The sequence below is a fragment of the Ovis canadensis genome, chromosome 26 (genome assembly GCF_042477335.2).
Source record: "Ovis canadensis isolate MfBH-ARS-UI-01 breed Bighorn chromosome 26, ARS-UI_OviCan_v2, whole genome shotgun sequence".
NCBI classification, from domain to species: Eukaryota; Metazoa; Chordata; class Mammalia; order Artiodactyla; family Bovidae; genus Ovis; species Ovis canadensis.
The window spans coordinates 17,094,137-17,109,862 of NC_091270.1; the positions used below are offsets into that span (position 1 = coordinate 17,094,137).

At 52.4% G+C, this 15,726-nt stretch overlaps 1 long non-coding RNA gene across 1 annotated transcript; it reads left to right on the top strand.

Moving 5' to 3' along the window:
• The first annotated feature begins 931 nt into the window (after nt 1–931).
• On the top strand, nt 932–7,620 carry LOC138431138 (uncharacterized). The gene is made up of 3 exons (XR_011253550.1): nt 932–1,034; nt 1,218–1,482; nt 7,526–7,620. It is a non-coding gene; the product is annotated as an uncharacterized lncRNA (long non-coding RNA).
• The last annotated feature ends 8,106 nt before the right edge of the window (nt 7,621–15,726 follow it).

Sequence of the window (15,726 nt, forward strand, 5' to 3'; positions counted from 1 at the left end):
GGGCGGGGAGCCTGCATCCCACATCTCGCTTTATGTTTCAGGGGGTTTATGTGCTATGTGCCGTCAGCATGGAGGGGGGTCCCTGACGGGTGGCCCAGCGTCAGGAGACCCTCTTCTTCGTCTTGGTCTAAGGGCCCCCTTTGTAGAATGTCCTGTCACCCACACCTCCCTGTGTTGTTTGGGGTCTTGGCTCCTGGACTCACTGGCGGTGCTGTTCCGTTTCTTGCGCCACCTCTCATTCCTCCTCTTCTTCAGTAAAAGTGACTCACTTCCTGTTATAATTGAGGTCCACTTAGAAGAATGTCAGGAGCTGCCAGTTCCCATTTTATTAGAAAGTTCTGTAGACTTTGGGGAGGTGGCTGTGTAATTAATAGTGGTGGCTCTTTCTTATGGCAGTTGATTTGACCTGAGGAACAAATGATTTTTTTGAAGGCAGCTCCAGCCACTGAGGATTTGATGTCTTATTAGTCAGCCTGCTGGCTCCTGGCCGCTCTGTGGGTGGTCTCTGCCGTCAGGTCCAGCCAGGCTCCCCCACCGTCCACCGAGGTCTTGGGGAGTGAGGGCCCCTCCAGTTCTGCACATACCAGGTGGTGAACACACATGCCTCTCTGCAGACATTAAAGTTAATTCCTCCCAAACTGAAGACTCCTTGATTTAGTAACCCGTGACATTTAAACATGGTTCAGTGTTTTCATCTTCATTGGCTACTTAATTCTAGATCTTGTTCTTTCTTGGAAATATTTTGTTAATTCAGAGGAAACCCATTTCAACTGTCACTTCAATTCAAACATCATTGCTCTTTGGGATTTCCACTTCTTGTCTGTTAAAAACTATTTGGTGCCTCATTCTGTGGATTTACTTTGCAAACCCGTACGTCTGGCTCGTGCAGCAAGGAGCAGCTGCAGCTGATGCAGTTGCTACTGAAGACAGTCCGCAGGGCAGTCCTGGACCTGGGAGCTGGTGGACACGCTTCTGGGGAGCCCTGGCCCGGCCCCTTCTTGTCTCCTCACGTCATGGAGGAAGCAGCGGAGAAGGTCAGTCCTGGTAAAATAGTCCTTGTCTCCCCTCTATAGGGAGCGTCTGAGCACCTCTCACAGGCCATCATAACCGCTGTAGATGCTTGCTGTCATATAAGCCTTAGTCTCTTACAGTGAACACAAACAGCTTTTTCATATGGTGCCTGGGAGGCGTGCTGTATCACATGTCCCTCTTCACAGGTGGCTCTCACACCTCCTGCTGTTTGGAGCTCAGACGTCTCTCCCCATCATGGTTCTGCATCTTGAGGTAATTGCACCAGGCTGAGAAGTGCCCGGACTGGAGCATCTCCATTGCGATAATTCCACAATGCAAGATTTCACCAGGAGTCTCAGGCAAGAGAGAGCCCTGTCTCCCTGTGTCTGGAGCATGGCCCTCCCATGTAGATGGGGACCGAGAAGAGTTTGCTGCCCTCCCCTGGTAGTGGAGACCACTTCTGGGTTGAAGGTGAGTCACTGGTGCCAGGATTTAGTGACTCTCTGGAACACGGCTGCTTCTCCTGTGGATTCTGCGAACAGTTCGCAGACTTGGCTTCGATGCGATTGTGCTTATAGAGATGGGAGCAGTTTACGTACTGTCCTGTTCTCCCCGCTCAGTGTGCTGTGTGCTGCTGCTTCTGCCCACTGCAGTCGGACTCAGGGCCAGCGCCTCCGTGCGGTCCAGGGCGATGTGCACGTACTGGTTTCTGCTCTGAGTGCAGCCCACTGCCTCTTACCCTAGTTAAACGGAGCCTGCTTGTTGCAGCCCAGCAGGTTTCAGAAGCCTTCCACACATACCGTCTCTCCTGATGCTGTGCTGAAGCTAACAGGGCGACGAGGCCTCAGGGATCATCACCATGTGGTTTATTGGCTAAGTTGGGGTGTGTTTGAGAGTGAGAGGGATCCTGGTAACAGTGTGATTGGGGTCTGGACTGACAACACCTGGACATCTGGGCACTGGTGTCAGGAATTGTAGGGTTTAAAGGGCCGAAAACCCACTCACACTGCCTGCAACAAAATGAGAGGCTGCTTGCCTGGATGTTGGTCCACACTGCCCTCCAGCTCTGGGCTCACGTGCGCATCCACACTCCGGAGCTGGACAGAATCTCTCTGCAGATTTAAAGTTCCTAAGAGGGGTATCTGTTTGGCCCAGCGTGGCCGGGGTCCGCCCTGCTTCACCCTGTATCACAGGCTGCTACCTGAAGCCCCGAGAGCAGACAGAGATTAATCAGTCTCCCACTGGGACAAGGCATCTTACACACATCTCCTAGGTGAAGAAACTGGGAGGAAGAAGTGTGGTAACTTGCCCAAGGCACCTTGTGAGCTCAGATGGAAAACCAGAGGGCTTGTTTGTCCTAGAAGTTTGTTCCTGTGATGGTCGTGTGTTTACAGAGCAATTGATACTAATTTCAGTATTAATTTATTCCTGAATAAAAGGAGCCAGTGAGGATGACATCTTAAATATTGAGAAGAGGTGGTTGTGCTTGATATTAGAAGCACAAGGAGGCTCCCAGTGCATGGGGTTTCCTAATTTTCTGGCAAGAAAAGATGAGAAGCTGCCAGCCACAAAGCACAATACATTTTGGGAAATAATCACAGAAGCAGAGCTGAGGTGACCTATTTCATTTCTAGGTGACAGGAATGCTCCCTGAGACACAGACAGGACTTGGCCTGTGGCCTGTGGTGTTCTCTTACTGACTGTCAGCCGAGACACCCTGTTGTCTGTGGGTTGGGTCTACCGTGCTGAGCTCAGCTAACATCTTTGGGCTAGTCGTTGGAGTGGCTTTCCCCTAATCATAGACCAACAAGTTACGGGCAGGCAGAAACCCGTGTCGGCAGCCAGAGGCCCGGGTAAACCATCCACTGATGTGGTAAAAAGAGTTCAGGAGTCAAAATAATTTGCTAAATTTGTAACTCAGCTTAAGACCCAGAAATACTTAGTGTCAAATGATTTTACCAAGTGTACTTCCCTGGAGAAAAGGTCAGGAAGCCAGGGCCTTCTCGTCCAGGATTCTCTGGCCCACCCGTTTGCCTGTGAGCTCCAGACCATCACGGGGTCAGGGCATGTGGGGCTGTGGGCATAAGGAGGGCAGCGCTGTCCTCTCTGCAGTGTGGTCTCGGTGCTTCCTGTCTTGCACACTCCCCTCTCCACTCTCGGTTTCTCAGGAGCCTCCCCCAGCTCCCCGTCACTGCCGGTTTTAGGGAAGGGTCCTGAGACTGCTGTGGACAGCTCGTCAGCATGGCGGAGCCATGGACACGTGGAGTGTGAGCGGTATAGGGTCTTTGTGGGAATGAATGGGCTCCCCTGACCGAAGAGACGGAGGAGAGTCCAAGTTGACGCACGGGCTGCCCGAGACGCTGCTCCCTTGGGGGGAGAGGCAGTCAAGACGTCCTGCCTGTCCCCCAAGACTGTGCATATGAGAAACAGAGGCCAGTGTGAGCACCTTGATCCTGAGTGGGTCCTGCCCAGGGGTCTCCAAGCAGAGGAGATAGGCTGCGAGTGTCAGACATTTTTTATCTCTCTCTTGAGTGGCAGGAGGAAACAAACTAGTGATATATTTTTCCCCTTCTCTATACAAATTTAAAAAGAGGTTTCTCTTAAAATATTGTTGCCATAATGACACCTGGTTCCACCTGAACTGAACTTTTCTCAAATTTTGAGCTAACCAATACATTTTACTTATGGAAGTGTTTGTCTTAACCCATGTTAGTGTACTGTCCATTTACCCCAAACTCTGTCTTCAGGTCAGTTCGCCTAAAGGCTCAGACCTGACTTGGCAAACCAGCATGTCGTCCTCATACACTGTTCTCCTAATCCATGTAAACAGACCTATTCGTATGGTAATCTGCCTTTCTCCAAGATTCAAGTCAGTCGTGTTATGGCCTTGGATGACTGACATTATCTCAAAATGCATCTTGTGGGTGAGGGGCCTGGTGCCAGTTCTGAGTTTTAAGACATTCCTTTCTTTCATTAACAGACTGCTAGTGACTATATAACATCCATGTAAAGACTAGCAGGGGGATAGTCTTTCTGCCCCCTTCTGATGCCTATGTCAGAAGCTTTCTGTGTCTCTTTTATACTTTACTAAAACTTTATTACACAAAAGCTCTGAGCAATCAAGCCTCGTCTCTGGCCCCGGACTGAATTCTTTTCCTCTGGAGGCCAAGAATCCTGGCATCTTTCATGGTTCAGCAACAACCTTTCAATCAGGATGTCGAGGCTATGTATGTGGTGTAGGGCCTTACATTTTACACGGTTCTGCTTCTTTCCAGATAGCCTGTTCATCCTCTGTCTGTGTCCATTTATATACACTTACATATACATACACAAGCAGAGAGGAGAAATCAATATACACGTGTATGGACATGTGCACGTGTAGCAAGAAGCAGCAGTTAGAACTGGACATGGCACAACTGACAGGTTCAAAACTGAGAAAGGGCTGAAACAAGCCTGTATATTGTCACCCTGCGTATTTAACGTCTGTGCGGAGTACATTATGAGAAATGCCGGGCTGGATAAATCACAAGCTGGAATCAAGATTGCCGGGAGAAATACCAATAACCTGAGATATGCATGCAGGTGATACCACTCTGATGGCAGAAGGTGAAGAAGACCTAAGGAGCCTGTAGATGAAGGTGAAGGAGGAAAGTGGAAAAGCTGGCTTGAAACTCAGTCTTGAAAAATTAACATCATGGCATCTGGTCCCATCACTTCATGGCAAACAGAAGGGGGAAAAGTGGAAGCAGGGACAGATTTTTATTTTCTTGGGCTCCAACAAACTGGACGGTGACTGCAGCCATGTGATTAAAAGATGCTTGCTCCTGGGAAGGAAAGCTGTAATAAACCCAGACAGCATATTAAAAAGCAGAGACATCACTTTGCTGACAAAGGTGCATATAGTCAAAGTCACGGTTTTTCCAGTAGTCATGCAGGGATGTGAGAGTTGGACCATAAAGAAGGCTGAGTGCTGAAGAATTGATGCTTTTGAATTGTGGTGCTTGAGAGGACTCTTGAGAGTCCCTTGGATAACATGGAGATCAAACTAGTCAGTCCTAAAGGAAATTAACCCTGAATATTCATAGGAAGGACTGATGCTAAAACTCCAATACTTTGGCCATCTGATTGGAAGAGCCAACTCATTGGAAAAGACCCTGATGCTGGGAAAGATTGAGAGCAGGAGGAGAAAGTGGTGGCAGAGAATGAGATGGTTAGGTAGCATCTCCAACTCAATGGACATGAGTTTGAGCAAACGCCAGGAGATAGTGAAGGACAGGGAAGCCTGGTGTGCTGCAGTCCATGGAGTTCAAAGAAAAAGGCCAGTTTTCATTTCAATCAAAGGTAATGCAGAGAATGTTCAAACTACCACAAAATTGCACTCATCTCATATGCTAGCAAAGTAATGCTCAAAATTCTCTTAAGTGAAGCTTCAATAGTATGTGAACCGAGAACTTCCAGATGTTCAAGCTGGATTTAGAAAAGGCAGGGGAACCAGAGATCAAATTGCCAACATCTGTTGGATCATAGAAAAAGCAAGACAGTTCCAGAAAAACAACGACTACTCCTTTACTGATTATGCTAAAGCCTTTGTGTGGATCACAACAAACTGGAAAATTCTTCAAGAGATGGGAATGCCAAACCGCCTGACCTGCCTCCTGAGAAATCTGTATACAGGTCAAGAAGCAACAGTTAGAACTGGACATGGACCAATGGACTGGTTCCAAATTGGGAAAGAAGTATATCAAGGCTGTATATTATCACCCTGCTTATTTAACTTATATGTAGAGTGAAAGTGAAAGTGAAGTCACTCAGTCTTGTCTGACTCTTTGTGATCTCATGGACTGTAGCCTACCAGGCTCCTCTGTCCATAGGATTTTTCAGGCAGGAGTACTGGAGTGGGTTGCCATTTCCTTCTCCAGGAAATATACCTGACCCAGGGATTGAACCCAGGTCTTCTGGATTGTAGGCAGATACTTTACCGTCTGAGCCACCAGGGAAGTCAGAGTACATCAGAGTACGTGCAGAGTATATGCAGAGTACATCATGTGAAATGCCAGACTGGATGAAGCACAAGCTGGAATCAAAATTGCCAGGAGAAGTACCAATAACCTCAGATACGCAGATGACACCACCCTTATGGCAGAAAGTGAACAGAAACTAAACAGCTTCTTGATGAAGTTGAAAGAGGAGAGCAGAAAGGTTGGCTTAAACCTCAACATTCAGAAAACTAAGACCATGGCATCTAGTCCCATCATTTCATGGCAAACAGAAAGGGAAAAAGTGGAAGCAGTGCCAGATTTTATTTTTTATTTTCTGGAGCGCCAACAAAATCACTGTGGATGGTGACTGCAGCCATGAAATTAAAAGACGTTTGCTTCTTTGAAGAAAAGCTATGATTAACCTAGAGAGCGTATTAAAAAGAAGAGATATTACTTTGCCAACAAAGGTCCATCCAGTCAAAGCTGTGGTTTCTCCAGTAGATGTGTATAGATGTGAAAGTTGGACTATAAAGAAAGCTGAGTGCCCAAGAATTGATGCTTTTGAACTGTGGTGTTGGAGAAGACTCTTGAGAGTCACTTGGACTGCAAGGAGATCCAACCAGTCCATCCTAAAGGAAATCATATTCCTAAATATTCATTGGAAGAACTGGTGCTGAAGAGCTAACTCATTTGAAAACACCCTGATGCTGGGAAAAACTGAAGGCAGGAGGAAAAGGGGACGACAGAGGATGAGATGGTTGGATGGCATCACTGACCCAATGGACATGAGTTTGAATAAACTCCAGGAGTTTGCAGTGGACAGGCAGGCCTGGCATGCTGCAGTCCATGGGGTCACAAGGAGTCAGACAGGACTGAGTGACTGAACTGAACTGACCTGACGATGGAGATGCTGCAGAGGGTCAGGGCAGGCCAGGCAGGAGCAGGAGGCCTGGGAACGAACAGTGAGGTCGCCAGGTCTTCCTAGCTGTGAGCATCGCAGGCCTAGCTGGAGCCGCCACGAGAAAGACAAAATCAGACAGAATTGGACCTTCTAGGAAGCTCATAGGCACCATGGGTGCTCACAGCGGATGTTCTCTCTGGACCAGATGGCCAGTGACAAGGGCAGGTGGCCTTGTGTACAGGTGCCTAGTGGTGAGGGAGCTGCCTGTGCTGACAGTGCCCATGTACCCAGGACCTGCGGTTGACAAGCTGGTCCCCAGAGCCCTGGAGACCTCAGATCACCACTCTGTCCTGCAAAGCAAGAGCTTGGGTCCTTGTGGCAACGTGGGCAGCCATCACTTTCCTGGGCTCTAGCCCACCAGGTGTCAACACCTCTCCTTTGACGAGCACAGTGATCAGATTGCTGTAAACAGTGGAGCGCTATGTTTGCTGAATGTTTCTCGTTTGGTTCTACAGACAGTGATTCCCACTTCCTTGCTGCATCATGGGCTGTATGACACCCAGACCCTCATCCTGTGATCTAAACCACTGGCTGTGCCACGGATTTTCTGACCATGTTTTCCTTTTCTTTGCAGGTCACTTATATTAAAGACAATTTCCTTCATTTGTCACTGCATTCATCTCCATACCTGGAAACTGAAAAAATTCACAATGGCGGAATACCACAAGTTATGTTACTGTTTACATATTAATTTTGTCATTTTCAATCAAAAATGTTGAAAAGTGAAATTAAACTTAATAAAATAAACTGAAACAAATTATTTGGTATGACTCAGATTTCTTCTTTTTTAAGTTCAGCTTTATTTAGGTATAATTGGATATAAAATTGTGAGATATGTGTGTCTTGGTGATTTGATACATCGTATTAATACACCTACCACCTCACATATTCAATATTCATATTTTTTGTTGGTGGTGGTGAGGACTTTTGTTATCGTCTCTTAGCAAATGTCAGTGGCATGGTACAGTGTCATCATCTGTTTAAATTAGATCCTCAATCTTTTCCATCTCAGAGCTGAAGGTCCGACCTTTTTACCAGCTATTTCCCCAACCCCAGTAGAAACTCTCTGCTTCTAAAAGTTTGACTTCTTAGTTTTTGTTCTGAACGTAAGTGGTACTGTGCAGTATTTGCCATTCTCTGACCTATTTCATTCAGCACAGTGCCCTCAGGTCCACGCACGCTGCCACAGTAGCAAGGTTTCTTCCTTTCTCCTGGCTGAGTGTGTATCCTGCATATGCATAAATAGACTGTACTTTTTCATCTGTTCATCCATCGATGAGCACTCCAGTTTCCATGATGGCTCAAACTTCTTTGAGCAAAATGCAACATTTAAATATAAACTTCATTCATATGTAAGCTAACATTTAATGTCAATCTAATCATACTGATATCTTATTCAGCTGAAATATTTGCTACAATACCCACAAGGGTAGTGACAAGTTTAAAACGGGTACTGTGACTGTTCCCCCAACAATTATGTGGTCATTTCTCCCTGTTTTGGGGACTCTGTGGATGATCACTGAAACTAGAAATGTCCGCTCTGTTTCGTTCATCGCCCCAAGTTTAACCAGCGCGAGCAGCTGGTGCGGGCTCCCCAGTCTCTCCTGGAGGGAAGAATCAGAATGCAGCCTGCGTCTGACCTCAGGAGGTGGAGGGTCTGAGCCCGACCCTCGGCAGAGCCACACAGCCTCCTGGGAACGGTGAGTTGTTTTTTGTTGTTTCAAAAATAGTAAAATTTTAAGAAAAGCTGTTTTCCTTCAAAGCCAGGAGCTCTTCTGCCTCCTCTGTTTTCAGAGCCCCACCCCACACACCCCGCCCTGCCACCACATCACAGAGTCCCCCCGCTGTGTTGGGGTGTAGCCTGTGCCCCATACGGAACAAGCTTGCCTGCTTCACAGATGTCCTGGGAAACCCAGGCAGCGAAGTCTGGGGCTGGAGACCTGGGCAGAGGGCACTGGGCAGGTGGGGGTGCCCTGAGCCGCCTGTTACTGCCAGCGAGATGGTCGGCCGCCCTGCCGGTCTGGGCAGTCCTGCCTGTGAGGTAGTCCTGCCAGCCTCGCCCACCCCAGTCTTGCCAGTATCACCAGCAGGATGCTCCTGTCAGCCCTGCCTGGTGTGGTCAGTCCTGCCATCAAGGTGGTCCTGTCAGCACCCCTTCCTTAGTCTGGTCAGTCCTCCCAGACTACGTCAGCAAGCCAGGCACCCTTGAGCGGGACGCTCCAACTCCTCTAAAGTGTCCCGAGGTCATTTTCAAAGCATGTACAAAATCTGTGATCCCTTCAGAAAGTGCATTAATGCAAAAGACCGGAAGTGCTTAAATGAGTCTGTTTTTATTAAGAATAATTTTACCAAAAAAATAAAAATTCTGGTGCTTGAATGATTTCTCCACTACATTTAAAACAAGGTTTCTAAAATAGTCCATGAATTCACTGCTGACCACTGTTTGAAGTCTACATCTTCAGCCCTGAACAAGCAAGTCTGCCCGCTGAATGGGAGTCTGTGCTCCTGGAGAAGTCCCTGGGACTCTTTCCCCTGCTCAGCGATGGTTTTAAAGTCTGTGTCCAGCATGTGACTTCAGTTCAGTCGCTCAGTTGTGTCTGACTCTTTGCACCCCCATGAATCGCAGCACGCCAGGCCTCCCTGTCCATCACCAACTCCCGGAGTTCACTCAGACTCACGTCCATTGAGTCAATGATGCCATCCAGCCATCTCATCCTCTGTTGTCCCCTTCTCCTCCTGCCCCCAGTTGCTCCCAGCATCAGAGTCTTACACGCATTTCTGAAAAGACCTCTGCCTCTGAGGCGTTTGGCCAGCTTCAGTCATTGCAGACTGGGCATTCTGTTTGGCCCATTTATTGAAATTGAGCCTCTGGAGCCTGGGGTGTCTGCCTGCACTGGGAGCAGCAGGTGCCAGGCCCAGGGGTGCTCTCTGGGGAGGGGCTCAGCAGGCCATGTCTCAAATCGAGCAGAGGTAGCCTCCATCTCAGGCTTGGCATGACCTTAGTGCTTGGCGTGCTAAGTACATGGTAGAGGACCCAGAGTGTGCGAGTGTTGATTTAAACATTTTCTGATTGGGTTTTCTTTTTAGGTTGCTGTGTGCTGGAAGGTTTTACTGAAGCCTAGAAGCCAGATGCTGGACATGGACAAGAAGAGACTGTTTCTGATGCTGGCATCAGCTCCTCCTCCTGTTAAACTGCGAGTCCCTCCTGAGGGTGGGAAAGGCCTCTGGAGCAGCAGGCGTGTCCTGTTCTCCCTGGAAGTGGCCCTTTGTCGCCAGAATGTCATGGCTCTGAGGAGTGATGCACTTGCGCCCAGGCCTCAGAAATGAACCAAGTGTTGTTGACGATTGTGTACTTGGGGATGGCGACTTTTCAAGACAAATAAAGTGTCACGACGTCCTTGTTTGCCCTGCGTCCTGCCCTGAGTGCTGTGTTCTCGTGGCTGCCGGGCTGTTTCTCAGGAGACGAGTCTGTGCCGGGTGGTGAGTGCTCGGTGCCTGGAAGGTGACCCGGCTGAGCAGGGGGCAGGCTCGGGGTCACAGGGCAGCACCCCATCAACATGCGCAGGCTGGGCCTCGGAGCCCCAGCTCCTCGGTCCCTGGCCCGGGCTCCAAGCTTACACCACACGCTTCTCATAGCAGACACATGGCTCAGGCCACTTCTGTCCGTGTTGAGGGAGAGGGGAGGACAGGTGAGTGAAGCCCAGAAACCCAGGGAAGCTGGAAGCAGATCTGAGTGTGTGTTCAGAGCTCTCGCTCTTGCCCTGCACCTTGGCCTGTTTGTCCAGGAGGTGAACAAACCCAATGCCAGAACCAGCTGCGTGCAGAGCAGCAGATTCCCGGTGCTGTGGAGCCCGTACGTCTGGTCTCCTGGCAGGTGTGTTCAGGGCAGCGTGAGTTAATCAGGTGTGTGGGGAAGGCAGGTAGCTGGTGAGGCAGTCACCTGTGAAAGGTGTGGACGTGGCCTGGCTGCTTCGTGGAGACCTGGAGCTTGGTGCTGTTCTGCTCAGAGGAGTGACTGTGTTCTCGAAAGGCCCTCTGGATGGGAGGCTGGCAGCACAGAGGGGACGTGCTGGAGACTGTGAGGCCAGCCAGGAGGCCATCAAGAGATGGGGCCAGGGAGACGCAAGTAAGATCAGAGTGCAGGCGTGCTCAGCACAGGGACCCTCGGAGGCTAGAGGAAGGGGTTGTCTGCCCGTGGCTGTGTCTGGCAGCAGCTCACTGTGGCTGGACATGGACTCAGCCCGGGCTCAGCTTCTCTTCCTCATCAGCCTGATCCGGCCCCCAGCCATGCAGGGAGGCTCTGTGCCCTGTGCCGTGCCCTGCCGGCTGGACGTCATCTCTGGGCCGAGTCGCCTGCACCGTTCCCACCTCGGGCAATGGGCAGGCAGAGGCATGGTGCTGCCTTCAGGACGAAGGAGTGGAAGGGGCTCAGGGCCCTGCCTCCCTGGGGCACAGGGTGCCTCCCACCCCAACCCCTGCCGACTGCCCCGTTTTGCTCCCTTTTTATTTACCACCTCTTGGGAAGCCTCGGTAAGCCTGTCTACACCTGCACGTCTTACTCAAACCCTTCAGGAGAGTGAGCGGCCCATCCTTGGGGGCAGCGTTGCCCCCACTCTAATTTGGTTGTCCGGCTTTCGGGGTCTCTCCTTGACCCCTGCCCCCTGGAGTCCAGCAGGGCCTGCTTGTGTGGATTGAAGGGGGATGGTATCGGCCCTGATGTCTCCTGGAGGGGGACATGCCTGCGAGGGCCCCAGGGCCACATGTGCGTTACTCTCAAAGGCCTCGCTGGCGGCGGGCGGGGGGGGGTGGGGGGAGGGCGGCGCTTCTGCAGTGTCTTTGGTGCCTGTGGTTCCTGGGAGCTGCGTGTGTTGCTCAGCGAGCGACCGCCGGCTTGTTGGAGAGCTGTCATCCTAGAAGGTTAACCAAGGAGAAACACACAGACCTGGCTTCCGGAACCTCCTCAGGCCACTCAGGTGTTCAAGCCGACGCCTCCCTGCTGGTCGGACAAACACTATCAGCCCCAGGCTCGAGGGGATCTTACTGTCACTCAGATGGCTGAGCCCCCCACCCCCGCAGTTGCTGATTCAGAAGGTTGGGTGGGGGGCACAGCGGCTGTGGTTTTGGTATGTTCCCAGGTGGCACCTGAATTGTGGGTCTGGTGACCACAGCTGAGAACTGCTGGGCTAAGCTGAGCCCTTGCAGACAGAAAGGCGGCAGGTTTCCCAGGCGTGGAGCCGAGGGTTGATTCAGGGCAGGAGAACCCCGTGTGGAGCTGCAGAGCTGAGAGACTGCCAGGTTCACGTGCTTGTGAGCCACGAGTGGGTCGTGTCGGGTGGGCCGGGGGTGCGTCCGTGGGCCGGGGGTGCGTCCGTGGGCAGGGTGTGCATCCATGGGCCGGGTGTGCGTCCATGGGCAGGGCGTCGTGTCGGGTGGGCCAAGGGTGCGTCCGTGGGCAGGGTGTGCGTCCATGGGCAGGGCATCGTGTAGGATGGGCCGGGGGTGCGTCCGTGGGCCGGGGGTGCGTCCGTGGGCAGGGCGTCGTGTCGGGTAGGCCGGGGGTGTGTCCGTGGGCAGGGTGTCATGTCAGGTGTTCTGGGTGTGCGTGTATGGGCCAGGCGTGCGTCCGTGGGCAGGGCGTCGTGTTGGGTGGGCCGGGCGTGCGTCCATGGGCAGGGCGTCGTGTTGGGTGGGCCGGGTGTGTGTCCGTGGGCAGGGCATCGTGTCGGGTGGGCCGGGGTTGCGTCCGTGGGCAGGGCGTTGTGTCGGGTGGACCGGGGGTGCGCATCTGTGGACAGGGTGTCATGTCAGGTGGGCCAGGGGTGTGTCCATGGGCAGGGTTGGTGGGTGCAGAGCCTGTGTGGATGGGGAGACTGGTGACTAGTGGTCCTCCGTCATATGCTCGATGAGGGTGTGTAACTGCTGGGACGGGTCTTCCAGGTCACCCTTCCCCTTTGTGTGCTGGTGGCCTGGTTCTAGCGAGTTCTGTCCAAGGATGGCCCCAGGCCCCGAGTGTGCAGTTTGTGTGTGCTGGGAGCTTCAGACAGCGCTGAGGACAGCCCCCTGAACTTGAGGAAAGAAACAATAAGACTGCCATCGGCCGCCCGTGAAAGTACGATTTTCGCATCCCTGGAGGAGCCTCTGCTAGACATCAAATTGGAAACCAAGTGATAGAACAGGATAATTCTTTAGGGCAATAAATAAATATTAAAAGCTAGCAATAATCCTCAGTAAGTCTCTTATGAGTTTCCTAATTTGGGTAAATTAAAAGACCTCTCTGGTTCATGATTTAATTTTGCGGCTTTCTTCCCTGTGGCCTCCATTTCTGCGTGAAATTAGACTTTTGGAAGAAATAACAGAACTGCAGCCAAATCTGAAAGTAGGCGAGAGTCCGGACGATGGCGTGGGGCAGGACTGTTCACATAGCCGTGAGCCGAGGTTAGTTCGCAGCAGTCATTTCTCAGACAAGCAGACTGTTAAGCGAGGAGGTCTGACTCTGTGGGTGGTGTCACGTGCCTGCGAGCTTCTCAGGGGTCTCCATCTGCTTGAGGGACTAGTGTTTGTCTGTCTCGTTACACCCACTTTATGCCTTCAAGGGCCTGAGCTGGTGGAACGATCCCGTGGTGAATATGTGTCTCTGATCTTCCAGACATTCTGTCTTAGCCCTGACGTCCTCACTTGGGCCATGCTCCAAGCAGCGATGACCCCTGTGGAAGCGCCAGCGGCAGGATGGGCCAGACGATAGCCGTGTAAATCCAGTAGAGAGCTGCTCACAGCCCTTGCCTGGCGACCCGGAGAGGCCTTTCCAGGCCTGGGGGGGTGTCAGTGGGTCTCGGCCCCTGTGATCCAGGAGGACCTGATGCTCAGCATGCTGCCATAAACCAGGTGCGTGGGACACACCCTGACCTTCACCTTGGGCAGTTTCTGTTACAGGCCGAGGATGTATTTCAAATTTTTGCCAGATCTGGGGAGAGGTGCAGAATTCTCTTCCTTCTCCTTTAGGGCAGGTACCTGCTATCTGCTCTTGACCCTTGATGTGGCTGATTTTAAATAAAATTGTAAGGTGAGATGTAACTGTAGGGTCACTGAAATTTGGGGAAATAAGACAGGCCCAGCATTAGCACCTATCAGCTGATTTTACCAGGGAATGGACAGCTTCTTTCAGGACAGCTTCAAGCTCATCATGTCAAAGCCACGTTGTTATCCTTCATCCTAGAATCGCTGGGGGTCAGTGGCGTGGGCTTGTTAACACGGGTCTTGCCACGTGTTCGGGCTCTGATCACAAGCTTCCTGACGGGATTTGGTTAGAACCTGCCTCTCATGTTCCTGTCCCTCAGTGCCCACTGGGGTCTCCCAGACCTGCTGTGGCTGCAGCCCTGCTTGTGTGCCTGTGGCGGCCTCACGCGCAGACCTGGCAGTCACCCCCGTCCCGACATGCAGCTGTCTTTCCAGGCTTTCTCCCCACTGGAGTGAGGGCCTGCATCCTGGGGGGCTGGCCAGCACACTGGCACCTTGGGGCCTGGACGTGGCGGGGTGCTCCCCAGCTCAGCTCCTCTGTTGGCCACTCTCGGGGCCTCGTGTGACCCTTCGAGTTCTTGGAACCTTTCCTCATGTTTCCACACCACATCTTGTTGCTGTCAGTGTGCCAAGAGGGTCCCCCCTCTTTAGAAAATGGGCGCCTCTTGTCTGGGGTGGAGCAGGGAGTCAGAGCCAGACCATGATGCTGATGTCGATGCCGTGAAGCATCACTGCAGAGTTGATTGCGTTCTGGACAGATGCGCTCGGCCCTTCCCCTGCTCCTGGGTTTTCCACAGAGTTGGGAGACGTGCCTGAGAGCAATAGGACAGAGGTGAGCTGGGAGGTGTCTGGGGGAGGCGGCCTGCCTGCGGGCGGGAGGGACTTCCTCCCAGCCCCATTTCTGCCGCAGAGCAATGGACTCCACGTCTGCTGTGGGGGCTGCTGGCGGATGGGGGCGAATCCCGGAGTGATGATTCTGCCCGGCCTGCCGTGGCTGCCCGGGACAGCTCCCCAAGAGCCCTGGTTAGGACGCATGTGTCCCCTAGGTGGAGCTGTCCACCTGCCTGTGGAGTCGGCACCGGCCCCGAAAGGGAGGGCTTCTGTACCGGCAGGCAGGGGACCCCACGGGCATTGCCCCCAGGTGGGCTCAGTCCACCTTCCTTTCCCCTCAGACTGGCCAGAGGCTGCAGCTGTGGCCATGCCCCCCACAGCACACTCGTGGGCACAGCGTCCGTGTGGGCAGCTTCGTGCTCTGGGTCGTGGCCCGGGGATTGGAAGCCGTCACGCAGCTCTGGCAAGAAGCAGGTCCAGGCTGGGTTCCTGTGAGTTCTCAGGAAACACTCTTCATGACTTGGGGTCTGTAATGGTTCAGCTTCTGATTGTGAGTCTCTGTCGGCTGCTTACTGTCTTTATCTCATGAAAGTGAACCCCACAAAGAGAGCAGTGCCTGGCCCGGTCTGCTGCAGGTGCACGTGAGAGAGGGCAGAGAGCAGAGCCCCAGGGTGCCTCCTTGACGCTCACCCCTGCTGCCCCAGGAGCCTCCCGGACACAGGACCCTGAACCCTCCTTCCAGTAAACCCAGTCTCCCATCTCCTGTGCTGGCAGAACCCAGGGCTGCAGCCCCCAAAGGCCTGACTCTGTGGCTACCGCCTCCCTCCTCCCCAGGCCCTGGGGTCCTGGCCTCCAAGCTTATTCTTAGCCCTGTGAGCTCTCCTGCCCCTGCCCCCCAGGGCTCGCCTGTCACCTCACCCCATCCCCGGA